We start from the raw sequence: 20,145 nt of genomic DNA on the forward strand, positions 1-20,145 counted from the left end.
ATATGTGAGAAGCTTAGACGCTTCTATTTGCATGCAATATTTCTAATACCTTTTAAGTATTAGAAATATTGCATGCAAATAGAAACGTCTCACATATGAATTATATATATGTACTCCAATATTGTGCAGCAGATCCCCTTGCACATGCATTGTATAAGATATATATATATATATATATATATATATATATATATATATATATATATATATATATATATATATATATATATATATATATATATATATATATATATATATATATATATATATATATATATATATATATATATATATATATATATATATATATATATATATATATATATATATATATATATAATGAAGATAGAAAAAATACCAGGGTATATAAGATTACCCTAGAACAGCAAGGGATAAATACACGGCACACATAAAAGACCTTCAAAAATTTATTTATAATTGGTTCCCAAAAAATACACTCAAGTATATAGCGGTATCTTATCTGTCAGTTTCAGTCACCACTATAGACGGCAAAATCTAAAACATTTAAAGTGCACTGAGACCTAGTTCTTTCCCTGTACTATAAATAAAAAAAAAACAACAACATCAAAAACAATAAGGGGTTAACCAAAAAACTTATATTTCTAACAAATAGTACATTGAAACTAATGTTTATAGGACATATATGGTAAGTAGGCAAAATACATGTCCAAACAGAGGTGAACTATATTTTGTATAGAAAAGCGCTTATTTTCACTCTTTGTATATACCAGGGAATCTCCTCTTAAGGCAGATAGACGTACCGCAATTAGTACTGCTGGATAAAGAGTCACTAGCGAGTATAATAATTAGGTGGAAAACACAGCATATACTTAGCTTAAGTCCTCCGGTTTTTGTTGTTTCCACTTGTCTTCTGCTTGCAAGCACCTGTGATGATTACTTGGCGTGTGACGTCAACAACTGTGGGAGTGGTGTAGCGTCACCAGGGACTGTGAGTGGCTGTAAACAGAAGGATCCAGTTGAATCGATATTGCGTTGTGAATTTTGCCAAGAGCTTTGGCAAAGTTATGTGTACATTCACCTATCGTATAGGCACATCTTCCATTGCATTCCAATAGCACACTCCTCAAACCACTTACTCCACTGTCGGAGTCACACCAGAAAAACTCGTAGCTCACTTGAGATGTACAGCTGCATGTATAAAGCCAAAATGTCTCTGAAGAAACATGAGATTCAGGGAATAGGTCTAGACAGGTGCACTAGAAATCCTGGCCCACGGTACATTCGACAGGTACCTGGGTTCTCATAAACACATAGTGCCAACGCACGTTTCTCCCCCACCTCCAGTATGTGTTACAGGGGATCATCAGGGCATGTAGAGTCCTCAATGGACTTCCTCTTTTATGCAGATACCTAATTGCTTACAGGTGTTTTTCCCAAGTATCCTTGCAACACCTTAAAGCTGTATCACTTTTAACCCTGTATTCAAAAAAGCCTATCAAAACTCTATATTGTGTTAGAAAGTAATAACTAAATATATTTTGGTTCAACCTAATTCCTGGTTACCCCCAGTACTTTCAAATACACAACAGAAGATAGATAGAAATTACCCTCTATCCTGGCGCACACTTCAAATAGATGTTTATTACATTTAAAAATAGATATTTATAAAAAGTGGACAAATTCAAGCTTATCATTTAAACCTTTTGGTAATCTAGTTCCCAGTCTGTAGATCCATTTCGCCTCTTTTTGCAGGAGGACCCTATCATTATTACCACCACGTCCATTTGTGATGCCTTTACTGGGGGTAACCAGGAATTAGGTTGAACCAAAATATATTTAGTTATTACTTTCTAACACAATATAGAGTTTTGATAGGCTTTTTTGAATACAGGGATAAAAGTGATACAGCTTTAAGGTGTTGCAAGGATACTTGGGAAAAACACCTGTAAGCAATTAGGTATCTGCATAAAAGAGGAAGTCCATTGAGGACTCTACATGCCCTGATGATCCCCTGTAACACATACTGGAGGTGGGGGAGAAACGTGCGTTGGCACTATGTGTTTATGAGAACCCAGGTACCTGTCGAATGTACCGTGGGCCAGGATTTCTAGTGCACCCGTCTAGACCTATTCCCTGAATCTCATGTTTCTTCAGAGACATTTTGGCTTTATACATGCAGCTGTACATCTCAAGTGAGCTACGAGTTTTTCTGGTGTGACTCCGACAGTGGAGTAAGTGGTTTGAGGAGTGTGCTATTGGAATGCAATGGAAGATGTGCCTATACGATAGGTGAATGTACACATAACTTTGCGATACAGCACTTTGCCAAAGCTCTTGGCAAAATTCACAACGCAATATCGATTCAACTGGATCCTTCTGTTTACAGCCACTCACAGTCCCTGGTGACGCTACACCACTCCCACTGTTGTTGACGTCACACGCCAAGTAATCATCACAGGTGCTTGCAAGCAGAAGACAAGTGGAAACAACAAAAACCGGAGGACTTAAGCTAAGTATATGCTGTGTTTTCCACCTAATTATTATACTTGCTAGTGACTCTTTATCCAGCAGTACTAATTGCGGTACGTCTATCTGCCTTAAGAGGAGATTCCCTGGTATATACAAAGAGTGAAAATAAGCGCTTTTCTATACAAAATATAGTTCACCTCTGTTTTGGACATGTATTTTGCCTACTTACCATATATGTCCTATACACATTAGTTTCAATGTACTATTTGTTAGAAATATAAGTTTTTTTGGTTAACCCCTCATTGTTTTTGATGTTGTTTTTTTTTTTATTTATAGTACAGGGAAAGAACTAGGTCTCAGTGCACTTTAAATGTTTTAGATTTTGCTGTCTATAGTGGTGACTGAAACTGACAGATAAGATACCGCTATATACTTGAGTGTATTTTTTGGGAACCAATTATAAATAAATTTTTAAAGGTCTTTTATGTGTGCCGTGTATTTATCCCTTGCTGTTCTAGGGTAATCTTATATACCCTGGTATTTTTTCTATCTTCATTATATATTTTTTATATTTACTAGAAGGGTGGCACCATTTAGAGCAAATTAGCAATATTACCTACTCTCTCACACCCTATATATATATATATATATATATATATATATATATATATATATATATATATATATATATATATATATATATATATATATATATATATATATATATATATATATATATATATATATATATATATATATATATATATATATATATATTATACACCACACGTGTTACTTGTGGAGGCTGCCATGTTTACAAGCGTCTGAGCTTGCTCTGAAAAGTTCCAGCTGGAAACGCTGGGACTTTCATCATCAGTGCACTGAGCGAACACCCAGCGCTGAGCTTTGAAGTCTTCACAAAACGCTCTAAGCGAGCTCTGAGTAGCTTGGAGCGATTGCCGAACGTAGCTATAGAGATGTTAAGTTGATATTTTCCTGTCAGCTTTTTACAGTTATACTGCATCAGTTTCAAGTGATTTAGCATATGAGTATTATGTCAGAGGCAGGGGTTGACAATTTTTTTTTAAATTTAGTAGCGGTAAGAATATCTAGGAGCCAGACAGTGGTATTTGTATATAGATATATGGAGAATAACCCAAACAGCTACGACAGGAGCCAGGGGTAAAATTCTAGGAGCCATTGGCTCCATGGCTCCTGGGTTTGTTGAGCCCTGGTTTAAGGGGATATAACAATTGTGCAAAAAGAATATTCTTTAATATGTTATAGCATGTTGATATTACACTATTGCTTTCATGTATTGCTTGCCTGAAAAGGGGTTAAACAAAGTTAAAATCGGTTCCAGAGCAACAGTGCACTGTTGGGGCCTGACTGAACACATCTGGTGAGCCAATGACAAGTGGTACTTGTGTGTGTAATCACAACTAGCTCCCAGTAGTGAATTGCTACCTAGGTATACTTTCAATAAAGGATACTAATATAATGAAGTAACCTGGATAATATAGTAAACTTAAAAATGCATTCTGTATCTGAATCAAGACAATGTGACCTTCATGTCTCTTTAACCCCTTAACGACCAAGGACGTTTCAAGCGGTGTAAGATATCACTTTGCGCCCCTTTCCAGGTATTGCAGTGATGCCTTTTTTTTTTTTTCCACCGATGCACAGAGAGCCACTCTGTGGCCCTCTCTGCATCGAACAGTGATGGTGCCGATCGTTGGTGGGTGGGATCCATAGCAGGGAAGCGGGTGGGCGGCCCATCGCCATTGCGAGTTCCGGATCCTGTTTGCAAGTGTCCGTGAGCATGCAAGGAGGCGGGGGGCAGGGCTTGGGAGATCAGCCGAAGGAGGGAGAGGGGAAAAGGGATAAGGTAGGGGGGAAAATTGTTTGGAAAGGGATCTGGGAGGGGGAGAGGGGGTAGGGTATTGAGGGGAGAAGCTGCACTACAGAAAATAGGGGGTTTATATTTCTCCAACATTGGTGTGTCCGGTCCACGGCGTCATCCTTACTTGTGGGATATTCTCTTCCTCAACAGGAAATGGCAAAGAGTCCCAGCAAAGCTGGTCACATGATCCCTCCTAGGCTCCGCCCACCCCAGTCATTCTCTTTGTCGTTGCACAGGCAACATCTCCACGGAGATGGTTAAGAGTTTTTTGTAGTTTTATTCTTCTATCAAGTGTTTGTTATTTTAAAATAGTGCTGGTATGTACTATTTACTCTGAAACAGAAAAGGATGAAGATTTCTGTTTGTAAGAGGAAGATGATTTTTAGCAGACAGTAACTAAAATCGATTGCTGTTTCCACACAGGACTGTTGAGATGAAGTAACTTCAGTTGGGGGAAACAGTTAGCAGTCTTTTCTGCTTAAGGTATGACTAGCCATATTTCTAACAAGACCATGTAATGCTGGAAGGCTGTCATTTCCCCTCATGGGGACCGGTAAGCCATTTTCTTAGTTAAACATAAAAGAATAAAGGGCTTCAAAAAGGGCTTAAAAACTGGTAGACATTTTTCTGGGCTAAAACAATTGCTTTACTAGGCATATTATGCAGATTCTAACTAATTATTGGTATTATAATCTTGGGGAACGTTTAGAAAAACGGCAGGCACTGTGTTGGACACCTTTTTCAGATGGGGGCCTTTCTAGTTATAGACAGAGCCTCATTCTGGGACTGAATAGGGGTTAAATGTAAAAACGGCTCCGGTTCCGTTAATTTAAGGGTTAAAGCTCTGAAATTTGGTGTGCAATACTTTTAATGCTTTAAGACACTGTGGTGAAATTTTGGTGAATTTTGAACAATTCCTTCATACTTTTTCACATATTCAGTAATAAAGTGTTTTCAGTTTGAAAGACAGTAACGGTTTTATTTTAAAACGTTTTTTGTGCTTTGTTGACAAGTTTAAGCCTGTTTAACATGTCTGTACCATCAGATAAGCTATGTTCTATATGTATGAAAGCCAATGTGTCTCCCCATTTAAATTTGTGATAATTGTGCCATAGTGTCCAAACAAAGTAAGGACAGTAATGCAACAGATAATGATATTGCCCAAGATGATTCCTCAAATGAGGGGAGTAAACATGATACTACATCATCCCCTACTGTGTCTACACCAGTTATGCCCACACAGGAGGCCCCTAGTACATCTAGTGCGCCAATACTTATTACCATGCAACAATTAACGGCTGTAATGGATAACTCCATAGCAAATCTTTTATCCAAAATGCCTACTTATCAGAGAAAGCGCGATTGCTCTGTTTTAAACACTGAAGAGCAAGAGGACGCTGATGATAACTGTTCTGACATACCCTCACACCAATCTCAAGGGGCCATGAGGGAGGTTTTGTCTGATGGAGAAATTTCAGATTCAGGAAAAATTTCTCATCAAGCTGAACCTGATGTTGTGACATTTAAATTTAAATTAGAACATCTCCGCGCACTGCTTAAGGAGGTGTTATCTACTCTGGATGATTGTGACAATTTGGTCATTCCAGAGAAATTATGTAAGATGGACAAGTTCCTAGAGGTTCCGGTGCCCCCCCCGACGCTTTTCCTATACCCAAGCGGGTGGCGGACATAGTAAATAAAGAGTGGGAAAGGCCCGGCATACCTTTTGTTCCCCCCCCTATATTTAAGAAATTATTTCCTATAGTCGACCCCAGAAAGGACTTATGGCAGACAGTCCCCAAGGTCGAGGGGGCGGTTTCTACTCTAAACAAACGCACTACTATTCCTATCGAAGATAGTTGTGCTTTCAAAGATCCTATGGATAAGAAATTAGAGGGTTTGCTTAAAAAGATTTTTGTACAGCAAGGTTACCTTCTACAACCAATTTCATGCATTGTTCCTGTCACTACGGCAGCGTGTTTCTGGTTCAAGGAACTAGAAACATCGCTCAGTAAAGAATCTTCGTATGAGGAGGTTATGGACAGAATTCAAGCACTTAAATTGGCTAACTCTTTTGTTTTAGATGCCGCTTTGCAATTAGCTAGATTAGCTGCGAAAAATTCAGGGTTTGCTGTCGTGGCGCGCAGAGTGCTTTGGCTAAAGTCTTGGTCAGCGGATGTGTCTTCCAAGACAAAATTGCTTAACATTCCTTTCAAAGGTAAAACATTATTTGGACCTGATTTGAAAGAGATTATTTCAGACATCACTGGGGGAAAGGGCCACGCCCTCCCACAGGATAGGTCTTTTAAGGCTAATAATAAGCCTAATTTTCGTCCCTTTCGCAGAAACGGACCAGTCTCTAATTCTGTATCCTCTAAGCAAGAGGGTAATACTTCACAACCCAAACCAGCCTGGAAACCAATGCAAGGCTGGAACAAGGGTAAGCAGGCCAAGAAGCCTACCACTGCTACCAAAACAGCATGAAGGGATAGCCCCCGATCCGGGACCGGATCTAGTGGGGGGCAGACTTTCTTTCTTTGCTCAGGCTTGGGCAAGAGATGTTCAGGATCCTTGGGCGCTAGAAATAGTTTCTCAAGGTTATCTCCTGGAATTCAAGGAACTACCCCCAAGGGGAAGGTTCCACAGGTCTCAATTATCTTCAAACCAAATAAAGAGACAGGCATTCTTACATTGTGTAGAAGACCTGTTAAAGATGGGAGTGATACATCCAGTTCCAATAAGAGAACAAGGAATGGGATTTTATTCCAATCTGTTCATAGTTCCCAAAAAAGAGGGAACATTCAGACCAATTTTGGATCTAAAGATCCTAAACAAATTTCTCAGGGTACCATCGTTCAAAATGGAAACTATTCGAACGATCCTACCTACTATCCAGGAAAATCAATTTGACTACCGTGGATTTAAAGGATGCGTACCTACATATTCCTATCCACAAGGAACATCATCAGTTCCTAAGGTTCGCTTTTCTGGACAAGCATTACCAGTTTATGGCACTTCCATTTGGATTAGCCACTGCTCCAAGGATTTTCACAAAGGTACTAGGGTCCCTTCTAGCGGTTCTAAGACCAAGGGGCATTGCAGTAGTACCTTACTTGGACGACATCCTGATTCAAGCGTCGTCCCTGTCAAAAGCAAAGGCTCATACGGACATCGTCCTAGCCTTTCTCAGATCTCACGGATGGAAGGTGAACAAAGAAAAAAGTTCTCTGTCCCTGTCAACAAGAGTTCCCTTCTTGGGAACAATAATAGATTCCTTAGAAATGAGGATTTTTCTGACAGAGGTCAGAAAATCAAAACTTCTAAGCTCTTGTCAAGTACTTCATTCTGTTCCTCGTCCTTCCATAGCGCAGTGCATGGAAGTAATAGGATTGATGGTTGCAACAATGGACATAGTTCCTTTTGCACGAATTCATCTAAGACCATTACAACTGTGCATGCTCAGACAGTGGAATGGGGATTATACAGACTTGTCTCCGACGATTCAAGTAGATCAAAAGACCAGAGATTCATTCCGTTGGTGGCTGACCCTGGACAATCTGTCACAGGGAATGAGCTTCCGCAGACCAGAGTGGGTCATTGTCACGACCGACGCCAGCCTAGTGGGCTGGGGCGCGGTCTGGGAATCCCTGAAAGCTCAGGGTCTATGGTCTCGGGAAGAGTCTCTTCTCCCGATAAACATTCTGGAACTGAGAGCGATATTCCATGCTCTCAGAGCTTGGCCTCAACTAGCAAAGGCCAAATTCATAAGGTTTCAGTCAGACAACATGACGACCGTTGCATATATCAATCATCAGGGGGGAACAAGGACTTCCCTGGCGATGAAAGAAGTGACCAAGATAATTCAATGGGCGGAGGATCACTCCTGCCACTTGTCTGCGATCCACATCCCAGGAGTGGAAAATTGGGAAGCGGATTTTCTGAGTCGTCAGACATTCCATCCGGGGGAGTGGGAACTCCATCCGGAAATCTTTGCCCAAATAACTCAATTATGGGGCATTCCAGACATGGATCTGATGGCGCCTCGTCAGAACTTCAAGGTTCCTTGCTACGGGTCCAGATCCAGGGATCCCAAGGCAACCCTAGTAGATGCACTAGTAGCACCTTGGACCTTCAACCTAGCTTATGTATTCCCACCGTTTCCTCTCATCCCCAGGCTGGTAGCCAGGATCAATCAGGAGAGGGCCTCAGTGATCTTGATAGCTCCTGCGTGGCCACGCAGGACTTGGTATGCAGACCTAGTGAATATGTCATCGGCTCCACCATGGAAGCTACTTTTGAGACAGGACCTTCTTGTTCAGGGTCCATTCGAACATCCGAATCTGGTTTCCCTCCAACTGACGGCTTGGAGATTGAACGCTTGTTTTTATCAAAGCGTGGGTTTTCAGATTCTGTAATAGATACTCTGATTCAGGCTAGAAAGCCTGTAACTAGAAAAATTTACCATAAAATATGGAAAAAATATATCTGTTGGTGTGAATCTAAAGGATTCCCATGGAACAAGATAAAAATTCCTAAGATTCTATCCTTTCTACAAGAAGGTTTGGAGAAAGGATTATCTGCAAGTTCTCTGAAGGGACAGATCTCTGCTTTATCTGTTTTACTTCACAAAAGACTGGCAGCTGTGCCAGATGTTCAAGCGTTTGTTCAGGCTCTGGTTAGGATCAAGCCAGTTTACAGACCTTTGACTCCTCCCTGGAGTCTAAATCTAGTTCTTTCAGTTCTTCAAGGGGTTCCGTTTGAACCCTTACATTCCTTAGATATTAAGTTATTATCTTGGAAAGTTTTGTTTTTGGTTGCAATTTCTTCTGCTAGAAGAGTTTCAGAGTTATCTGCTCTGCAGTGTTCTCCGCCCTATCTGGTGTTCCATGCAGATAAGGTGGTTTTGCGTACTAAGCCTGGTTTTCTTCCGAAAGTTGTTTCCAACAAAAATATTAACCAGGAGATAGTTGTATCTTCTTTGTGTCCGAATCTAGTTTCAAAGAAGGAACGTTTGTTACACAATTTGGACGTAGTCCGTGCTCTAAAATTCTATTTAGAGGCTACTAAAGATTTCAGACAAACATCTTCCTTGTTTGTTGTTTATTCTGGTAAAAGGAGAGGTCAAAAAGCGACTTCTACCTCTCTTTCCTTTTGGCTTAAAAGCATTATCCGATTGGCTTATGAGACTGCCGGACGGCAGCCTCCTGAAAGAATCACAGCTCACTCCACTAGGGCTGTGGCTTCCACATGGGCCTTCAAGAACGAGGCTTCTGTTGACCAGATATGTAAGGCAGCGACTTGGTCTTCACTGCACACTTTTGCCAAATTTTACAAATTTGATACTTTTGCTTCTTCAGAGGCTATTTTTGGGAGAAAGGTTTTGCAAGCCGTGGTGCCTTCCATTTAGGTGAGCTGATTTGCTCCCTCCCTTCATCCGTGTCCTAAAGCTTTGGTATTGGTTCCCACAAGTAAGGATGACGCCGTGGACCGGACACACCAATGTTGGAGAAAACAGAATTTATGCTTACCTGATAAATTACTTTCTCCAACGGTGTGTCCGGTCCACGGCCCGCCCTGGTTTTTTAATCAGGTCTGATTAATTATTTTCTCTAACTACAGTCACCACGGTATCATATGGTTTCTCCTATATATATTTCCTCCTGTCCGTCGGTCGAATGACTGGGGTGGGCGGAGCCTAGGAGGGATCATGTGACCAGCTTTGCTGGGACTCTTTGCCATTTCCTTTTGGGGAAGAGAATATCCCACAAGTAAGGATGACGCCGTGGACCGGACACACCGTTGGAGAAAGTAATTTATCAGGTAAGCATAAATTCTGTTTTTTTTTTACAAAAAAAGGGCAAATTTGCCAGTACCTAAGATGGTGGCCAATAGGTCGAGGGGGGGGGATCAGGGAGGTTGGGGGGTAATGGGGGATCCTACACTTTATATAAAATATATAAAAAAAAAAACTCCTTTATTTTTATAATGGCAGACTTTCTGCCAGTACTTAAAGGACATTAAACCCCATCAATACAGTATTCAGATACAGAATACAATTTAAAAAAAGTTTCCAATTTACTTCTATTATCAAATTTGCTTTGTTCTCCTGTTATTCTTTGTTGAAGGGATACCTAGGTAGGTAGCGTGCACATGCCTGAAGCACTACAGGACAGGAAATAGTGCCCACATCTAGTGCTCCTGCTAATGTATAACATTGTTGCAAAACTGCTGCCATATAGTGCTGTAGACACATGCACACTCATGAGCTTGCATCCCAGCTTTTCAACAAAGAAAATTTGATAAGGGAAGTAAATTGGAAAGTTGTTTAAAATTGTATATTCTGTCAGACTCATGAGAGAACATTTTTGGGTTTTATGTCCCTTTAAGATGGCGGCGACAATTGTGATGTGGGGGGTGGGATGCTGCTCTCTACACTAAAGCTAAAATTAACCCTACAAGCTACCTAATTAACCCCTTCACTGCTGGGCATGATACAAGTGTGGTGCGCAGTGGCATTTAGCGGCCTTCTAATTACCAAAAAGCAATGCCAAAGCCATATATGTCTATTTCTGAACAAAGGGGACCCCAGAGAAGCATTTACAACCATTTGTGCTATAATTGCACAAGCTCTTTGTAAATTAATTTCAGTGAGAAACCTAAAGTTTGTGAAAAAGTGAGATTTTTTTTTTTTATTTGATCGCATTTGGCGGTGAAATGGTGGCATGAAATATACCAAAATGGGCCTAGATCAATACTTTGGGTTGTCTACTAAAACAAAAAAATATATACATGTAAAGGGATATTCAGGGATTCCTGACAGATATCAGCGTTCCAATGTAACTATCGCTAATTTTTGGGGGAAAAAATGGTTTGGAAATAGCAAAGTGCTTCTTGTATTTATTGCCCTATAACTTACAAAAAAAGCACAGAACATGTAAATATTGGGCATTTCTAAACTCAGGACAAAATTTAGAAACTATTTAGCATGGGTGGTTTTTGGTGGTTGTAGATGTGTAACAGATTTTGGGGTCAAAGTTAGTTAGAAAAAGTGTGTCTCCCCCCCCCCCCCATTTTTTTTTTTTTTTTTTTTTTTTTTTTTTAATAGTAAATTATAAGATTATAATGAAAATAATGGTATATTTAGAAAGTCCATTTAATGGCTAGAAAAGCTGTATATAATGTGTGGGTACAGTAAATAAGTAAGGGGGGAATTACAGCTAATTACAAACACAGCAGTAATAGTTCTGGTCCCAAACGGTCAGAAAATTGAAAAGTGCTCTGGTCACTAAGGGGTTAAACTTGTAGACTCTATGGAATGTAATCTTTGTTTTAAATTAATTTTGTAATTACATTTGTCTACAAGCTACACTTTTATGAAAGACAGAGAGATCTGTGTCCAAAGTTAACATTTTAATAAAAAAAAAAGAATGGCAAGTTGTTGCTACAGTAGGTGACCTATGAAGGGGTTTAGCTTAAAGGGGCATTTTACAGCTCGGCATAGTTAAATATATGGGTTAGAGTGCACTAGAGCTTTACATTTTTTTGCAAAATCTGGATTAGTCCTATATTATTCCTAAGGGCTTTTTAATACATTATGTAACTTTTCAACTGTTATAAAATAATAAAAAAATTGCACAGGTGTAAAGCGTCTGCTTTATATTGTGCACACTAAACCAAAGCACATCATACAGCTGTCAAAAAGCCGGTAACTTCACTGATCAATGTGACAGCTTCTGTCACCAAGCTGATGGTGCCCAGAATTAAGATGCTGAGTTTCACCAATCGGTGCTTGTATGGGGTTAAAATAGGAGCACAGCTTTTGAGGAGATCTGCAAGCATAGAAGGAAAAACAATTGCATAAGGGATAGTAACCATGCTATTGTACATGGGACCAGCAGTTTAATGTCCCTTTTAATAAGTTAAAGGGATATGAAACTGAAAGAATTTACTTTTGTGATTCAATTTTAAAAAAATAAAAAGTTTCCAGTTTACTTTAAATTTGCTTTGTTCTTATTGTATTCTTTGTTGGAGAAATACCCTCACTCCAGCTCTTACTCACATATTTAACCTATACCTTTCTACCGGCTCATTCCCTGCCCGGCTCATTCCCTGCCTCCTTCAAACATGCAAAGGTCACCCCCATCCTCAAAAAACCCTCCCTTGACCCTAACTCCCCTGCAAACTACCGCCCCATATCACTGCTCCCGCTAGCTTCAACATTCATTGAAAAACTAGTTTTCAATCGCCTAACCCACTTCCTGTCCTCCAACTCATTGCTCGACCCCCTGCAACCTGGTTTCCGTCCCCAACACTCAGCTGAGACTGCCCTCACCAAGGTTACTAGCGATCTCCTTTCTGCTAAAAACAAAGGGTACTACTCTATACTCATCTTAGTTGACCACTCTGCTGCCTTTGACACTGTTGACCATCCCCTTCTCCTACGGATTCTCAGCTCTCTTGGTCTCTGTGACACTGCCCTCCTGGATTCACTCTTATCTCTCTAACAGATCCTTCTCAGTCACTTTTGCTGGTGACTCCTCCTCTCTATTGCCCCTGTCTGTTGGAGTACCTCAAGGCTCCATCCTGGGTCCTCTACTTTTCTCCATTTATACTTCTTCACTGGGTAAACTTATTAACAGCTATGGCCTCAGCTATCACCTCTATGCTGATGATACCCAGATCTACCTTTCCACCCCTGCACTCTCCCCTTCTGTCAACTCTCACATCAGCGACTGATTATCTGGCATTTGGCCTCTCACCACCTAAAAATAAATATGTCCAAGATCGAACTACTTCTAATTCCCCCCTCTAACTCTACCCCAGTTTCTAATTTATCACTGTTGGCGGCACCACTATCTCCCCATCACCCCGAGTCCGCTGCTTCGGAGTCACGCTTGACTCAAATCTGTCCTTCATTCCCCACATCCAACTGCTCTCTTCATCCTGCCGCAACCACCTACGCAATATCTCCAAAATTCATCCATTTCTGAGTGCTGAAACTACTAAACAGCGAATCCACTCCCTGGTAATTTCCCGACTTGACTACTGTAACAACTTATTAACTGGCCCCCCTCTCTCCCGCCTCTCTCCCCTCCAATCCATCCTAAATGCATCTGCCAGGCTAATCCACCTCTCTCTCGACGCTCTGTTTCTGCTGCGCCTCTCCGTGAGTCCCTTCACTGGCTCCCCATTCACAACAGAGTTAAATTCAAAATTCTCACCCTGACCTACAAAGCCCTTGCCAATGCTGCCCCACCCTACCTGTCCTCACTCAACAACAAATATACTCCTGCCCGTCCCCTAAGATCCAACAACGACCTGCTTCTTGCGTCCTCTACCATCACCTCCTCTCATGCTAGATTACAGGACTTCTCTCGTGTGGCACCAACCCTCTGGAACGCACTTCCTCAAGATGTCAGACTTGCCCCAAACCTCTCCTCCTTTAAACGTTCCCTAAAGACCTTTCTGTTCAGGGAAGCTTATCACCCGACTTATTAACAAACTAACTTAACTAACAGTTGCCCTCATCTATCTCCTCACTAATATCATTCTCACCTCTGCAGTCCCCACCTCCTTTTTCCCATCCTCCTACCCATCTAGATTGTAAGTTCCCACGGGAGTAGGGCCCTCAATTCCCCCTGTATTTGTCTGTAAAATTTTGTCTTTTATCGTATTGTTTCTCCATTGTACCGTTATCCTTGTACCCATGGGCAGCGCTGCGGGAATCTGTTGGCGCTTTACAAATAAAGAATAATAATAGGTAGGCATCTGGAGCACTGCATGGAAGGAAATAGTGCTGCCATCTAGTGCTTTTGTAAATGGATAACATTCTTGCAAAATTGTTTCCATATAGTGCTACAGAAATGGGCAGACTCCTAAGCACAGGTACCTGCTTTTCAACAAAAGATACCAACAGAACACAGAAACAATAATAGAAGTCAATTAGAAAGTTGTTTAAAATTGCGTGCTCTATCTGAATCATGAAATTAAATTTTTGGTATTCATATCTCTTTAAGGGAAAAATTGTATGTCTATGAGAATAACCATCATTAATCCTTTTATAGACAATCTTCTTGTTTCCCTTGCCTCTCCCAGTAAACTCTCTCCAGCGATGTTCCCTGTTATACGCTCTTCTTTACATCGTGTGGGCCCCAATGTTGTAGTACAAGCTGTTTCATTTTTTTTTTATTTTTATGGTGCGTGTGTGTGTGTGTGTATGTGTGTGTGTATATATATATATATATATATATATCTCAGTGTGGAAGAAGGGCACTCTCAGGATTTGTATAGAGAAGAATATTTTCTTTATTCTTAGAACATTAATACATGGTCGACGTTTCGGCCCTCATTTGGGCCTTCATCAGGACAGGTATGATCTTTAAACTGCCGAGTGGCAGTAATCATAGATCCAAACAGGCTATCAGAACCCTACTTTTTTTTTATTTTCCGGTCTGTCCTTCTCTTCATCCCGTTACACTCACATTGTACAAACAACCTGCTGTGCTGCCCGTGTCTGCGCTGGGCTGTGCTGTGGGATGTAATGCTGCTAAACTCAGTGAGACGTTCATATCTCCACTCCAAGCACTCAAAATTTGTTAGGTCAGATGAAAAATGAAAATATGTAACATAGATTTATTAAAAAGATATTTTACACTAGATTTTTCTTTGCATAAATGTTTTGAATATGATCCATTTATATAGCCCACCTGGAAGTGTTTTTGTAACAATGTATAGTTTTGCTTATTTTTTATTAACAATGTGCTGATTTTCTCCTAACTGTTAGATGTATACGTTTGTTTTATAGACTCCTGTTTATATAATCTGTCTTTTCATATGCAGGGTGTATGGTGTTCCCAGCCCCTTATACTGGGTGTCCCAGCCTAACAACATCAACCGTGCTAAACTGGGAGATTCTAAGTAAGGTTTTAAGGCAACCTTATATTAGTGGTTAGCCTTGTTGTCTGTGTGCTAAAGCCCAAATAGGCAGATGGTGGGTGATGTTTGACTATTGTAAAATAATTACAGTAAAAGGGTGTTCATTTGTTTTAAGAACATTAGGACTTGGCTGATATGTTTTTCTATAGCAACACAACAGAAATATTTTGTGATTACAAGGTGTTTACTGACCCTTTTAATGCACATGGTTTTGGAATAGGATGTATAATAAGCTCATATAAGTGAGATGGTCAGGTGTCCACATACTTTTGGCCATATAGTTTATCATCTTTAACATACCTTATGGGGTTCCTTCTATGTCCCCAGGAATATAATGACCTCTTTGCTCATATATGCTATTTAATGCACCCTCACCCTGAAGTATTTTTTGTCCCTTTTCATTATGCCATCTAAGGAATTGTCAGATACTTCATACCGCAGTCATGCAGAGCAGTTCCTTAGGCTGATGCTGTAATAATGACTACAAAGGGCTTAAAGTGAGGGTAAATCTGAGCATTTAACTAACACTCGGGTTTACCATCCCTAAAAATCAAGTGGGAGGTTAAGTAATCAAATATGTACAAAAGGGTGTTAAACTAAGTGGCTCCGGCCGCCCGCGGCACATTGGTCTTCTACTAATGAGGTGCTGCTCGTTCCTCTGAACCAATAGCCGCGTGTGCATACAGAAACCTGTAAGTTGACACGCACGGCTATTGGTTCAGAGGTGTAAACATCACCTCATTAAAGGAGATAAATGTACTGTGGGCGGCCAGAGCTTCTGAGCTTAGCTCTGTGCAATGGCACAGAAAGGGTGAGTTTATCACCCTTTTTTTTTTTTTTTTTTTTTTTTTTTTTTTTTTTTTTTTTTTACATATTTGATCGCTTAACCTCCACTTTATTTTTAGTGATAGTAAATCATAGCATTTGTTATACTCTTGGATTTACCATCAGTTTAAACTGATTATTGTAATTTGTAGCAAATTAATGTATTTATCAGTGTTCAGATTATAGAAATAGTTATCCTCTTTAAGAACATGTCAGATCCAATTTAATCAAACTGTTCTCGATCTCCCAAAGCAAATATTTAATTCAGAATTAAAGCCACGTAAAAGTGCAAAATGAAAGTGCTTTAATATGTTCGAGTATTTTATTATTGCTCTGTTGCATGTATTTAAAGGGACAGTCTACACCTTAGTCATCTTAAAGTCTTACCTTAGATGAAGCTGCAAATAGACTCTTGCACCCCTTTCTATATCATGCCGCAGGAACAGTTAAAAAGTTTTTTTTTATTTTAAATAATGATCTGGGCTGCATCTAGGCTTAGCATTGCCAGTCTGTGAGCCTTTTGTGATTGGATGCCATATGCAGCCCAGAATGTGATGTTATCAGTGGCGAATCTTGGCAGCCATTTAAAAGTGGCCAGACACAATATTCATTTTAAAATAACTTTTACTGCATGATATAGAAAATGTGCAGGAGGCTATTTGTAGCTTAATCTAAGGTAAGACTTTAAGATTACCTATGTTTCACCAATTAACGTTTGGCTTGTCAAGAATCTGACAAACCCAAGCGTTAATTGGTGAAACTTACGTCGGAATTAATTGTGTGACGTCACTGTATGGGCGGAGACTGACCTGAGCCATACACTGTAACAAAGACCTTGTTCAAGCTATTAGGGTCTGTGTTAGCGGATGCACTTGCCTTGGTTTGTTCTCTTGTAAGCCTGGTGATATCCACGTTTTGTTTTAATAAATGTTTTATGAGTATCCAGCTTGAGTTCACTTCTCTGTCTCTGTTTATAAGTGCTCAGTGGAGACTCCTATCTAGAGCTTGATATGAAGCTCTAGAATATGTGAGTATACTGCTTGCATATATTTCATATCTGAGTATATCACAGGACTTCACCATTGCAGCATTTTTCTTTTTTTCCTTGAGGTGCAATCCCTGGAAGCTGTCAGCAAATCCTATATTTGGGACTGAACCAAACAGATTTTTTATATATCCTTATAGCCAGGGCTCGACAAACACAGGAGCTAGGGAGCCACTGGCTCCTAGAATTTTACCCCTGGCTCCTAACTTTTTGGGTTATTCTCCATATTTCTATATAGAAATACCACTGTCTGGCTCCTAAATATTCTTACTGGCTCCTAAATTTTAAACAGATTTGTCGACCCCTGCTTATAGCACTAACACATTGTTTTGGTTTTTGAAATAATAGAATGAGCACGTTCCAGAGGTGTTCATGGTATTCTCGTTAGGGCACGCTCCTTCTAGACCTACAATCTTTGGTTGGGTTGTACAGATGATCTCTAAGGCTTACAGACATTATCTTAACTTTATCTTATCTTCTCTACGGTGGCCATGTAAGGACAATAATAATTGTATAACCAGTGTAACATTCTCCCAATGTTTTAATGCCCTTTTAAATAGCCATGGATATTCAGCTTACAGAGCGATGTCTTTTCTCTTCTCGAACCTGCAGAAATATGTATCTCTATTTACGATTTTTGGTCCTTGATTTTGAGGTTTTATTAAAGGGATAGAAAGGTGAAAACTGAAATGTGCATGGGTTCATTTCAGTTTTAAATAGTAGCATTTAAAAAAAAATATATTTCCATTAGCAAAAATGCTTCTAGTAAAAGTTATTACTGTTTATCAGCGACATACGCACATATGCTGTCAGGGCCTGTACACCAGTATTCAAATGCCATGCCTGCTCAGAAAGTCAGCAGTGGCTTGTATTACACAAATTAAAGGGACACTGAACCCAAAAAAATTATTTCACGATTCAGCTAGAGCATGAAATTTTAAGCAACTTTCTAATTTACGCCTGTGATCAATTTTTCTTCATTCTCTTGCTATCTTTATTTGAAAAGCAAGAATGTAAGTTTAGAAGCCGGCCCATTTTTGTTTCACAACCTGGGTTGTCCTTGCTGATTGGACAGCACCAATAAACCAGTGCTGTCCAGGGTCTGAACCAAAAATTGTCTGGCTCCTTAGCTTAGATGCCTTCTTTTTCAAATAAAGATTACAAAAGAAAATTGTCAATAGGAGTAAATTTAGAAAGTTGCTTAAAATTGTATGCTCTTTCTGAATCCTAAAAGAAAAAATTTGGTTTTAGTGTCCCTTTAAGGCTTCAGAGACATAATACCCACCAGCAGCTATCTGAGCTTGAATACTGGTGCTTGTTTGTGTTTGGATGGCTAAAGCAAACTAGAACTGTGTCTGTGGTTAAAACAGATGATTTTTGTGTCTCACATGCCCTAGAATTAGCACTTTTGTGGTTTTATTCTACAGGAGACATTTAGGTCTGATGATTTAGTTGTGACAATCTGGGGATGTGGCATGCTGATTCTTTTCTATAAACAGTACACAAGTATTGAATCATTCAGTATAGGTAGGAAATGCACTCCAGCAAGTAAAATGGATCATTGGGAGAAAATGTTTACAAAATGTTGTCCCTTTTTAAGGAATAAACCTATGACATTCTGACATGACATTTGAACATACATGGTTTGAGGCAATAAGGGTGTAAACTGTTTTCTGGTTTGTGACAAATATAACTGCCATTGCAAATCTTACATTTATGGTATGTGCTACAGGACAAAATCAAGTTTAACCCTGTCTGTCTCCCTGCATCACACAATATAACTGCTGCTTTTTTTTTTTTTTTCCTTCCTTTGTCTTCCACTTTTGATAAGAAAAGTACCATCTGCATTGTTTGTTTAGGCCTTGTTTCATCCTGCTGTAATTTTATTACCTATGCTAATTACAACCATGTGACTGCTATTACCCATAAATTGAATACCCCTAGCTTGTGTGTGTGTGTGTGTAGTTCTCTAAGAGCTCAATTTATCAAGCTACGGCGGACAGGTGTACGTATGCGCCCCTGTCCACTGCAGCTTGACTCTGGTGGACAGAATTCCGCTGGCGGAATTTAGCATTGCACAAGAACGCTATTTTACGCTCTTGTACAGCGCCGCCCCTCTATCCGCGCACAGCCAATCACCCGTGGGCAGGAGCTGTCATTCTCCCTGGTCAAACGAGACCTTGGAGATTGAAAGTCTCCACCTAAGAGGTGGAGAAGAGTTAGGGAAGCAGCGGTCTGATGTCTGCTGCTTCATAAATATGGACTGCAGGTTCTCTTGGGAGAACCTGCAGTCGAAGGAAGGAGAAGGCAGGTGAAGCCTTTGATAAATCGACCCCTAAGTGTGTTAGTTCATAAGTGTAGGGACTCGGGGAGTTATAACAAGGAGTTAGACAAAGGAGTGGACAATTTAGAAACAAGTACTTTCAAATCTCCCTAAATTTCTCTGCAAAAATGCTACTCTTTCTCCTGTTTGCCTTTACCTTCTCCTCCTTTCTTCTTAAAATCACAGCTCTTCCTTTTCACAAAAAGCCCTCAGATCATTCATATCTGTCCTTCTCTTCTACCTTCGCCCCTCTACAATAACGTAACCCTCTCAACCTCATATATTGCACTCCTGTTAATTAACTGCAATTCTCTTGTCCTCTTTGGAATGCACAATCTGTATGCAATAATCTTGCTATCTATTCACGACCTAGTGATATCACAATCACTTAACCTGTTTAGCCCTCTATGAAACTTGGCTCTCCTTCTCTAAAGCAACTGCTATAGCCTCTCTGTCCTATGGCAGCCTACACTTCAGTTACACACCCAGGCCAGGAGACAAACAAGGAGCGGGAGTAGGAATTCTTCTGTCTTCATACATTATCTTCCACTGCATTCCTTCACACGCACCCCCCCCCCCCCTTTCGTCATCTTTGAGGTTCACTCTATTCACATCTTTTTCCCTGGAGCTCTCCCTGTTGCTATCTATTGGCCCCCTGGCTCA

General features: G+C 40.0%; 1 protein-coding gene across 1 annotated transcript in view; it reads left to right on the plus strand.

The window, feature by feature from the left end:
• Positions 1-20,145, plus strand: part of MLXIP (MLX interacting protein) — a 254,388-nt gene that overhangs the window by 12,572 nt on the left and 221,671 nt on the right. The gene's annotated exons all lie outside the window — the stretch shown is intronic.

The sequence above is a fragment of the Bombina bombina genome, chromosome 2 (assembly GCF_027579735.1).
Source record: "Bombina bombina isolate aBomBom1 chromosome 2, aBomBom1.pri, whole genome shotgun sequence".
Taxonomy (NCBI): domain Eukaryota; kingdom Metazoa; phylum Chordata; class Amphibia; order Anura; family Bombinatoridae; genus Bombina; species Bombina bombina.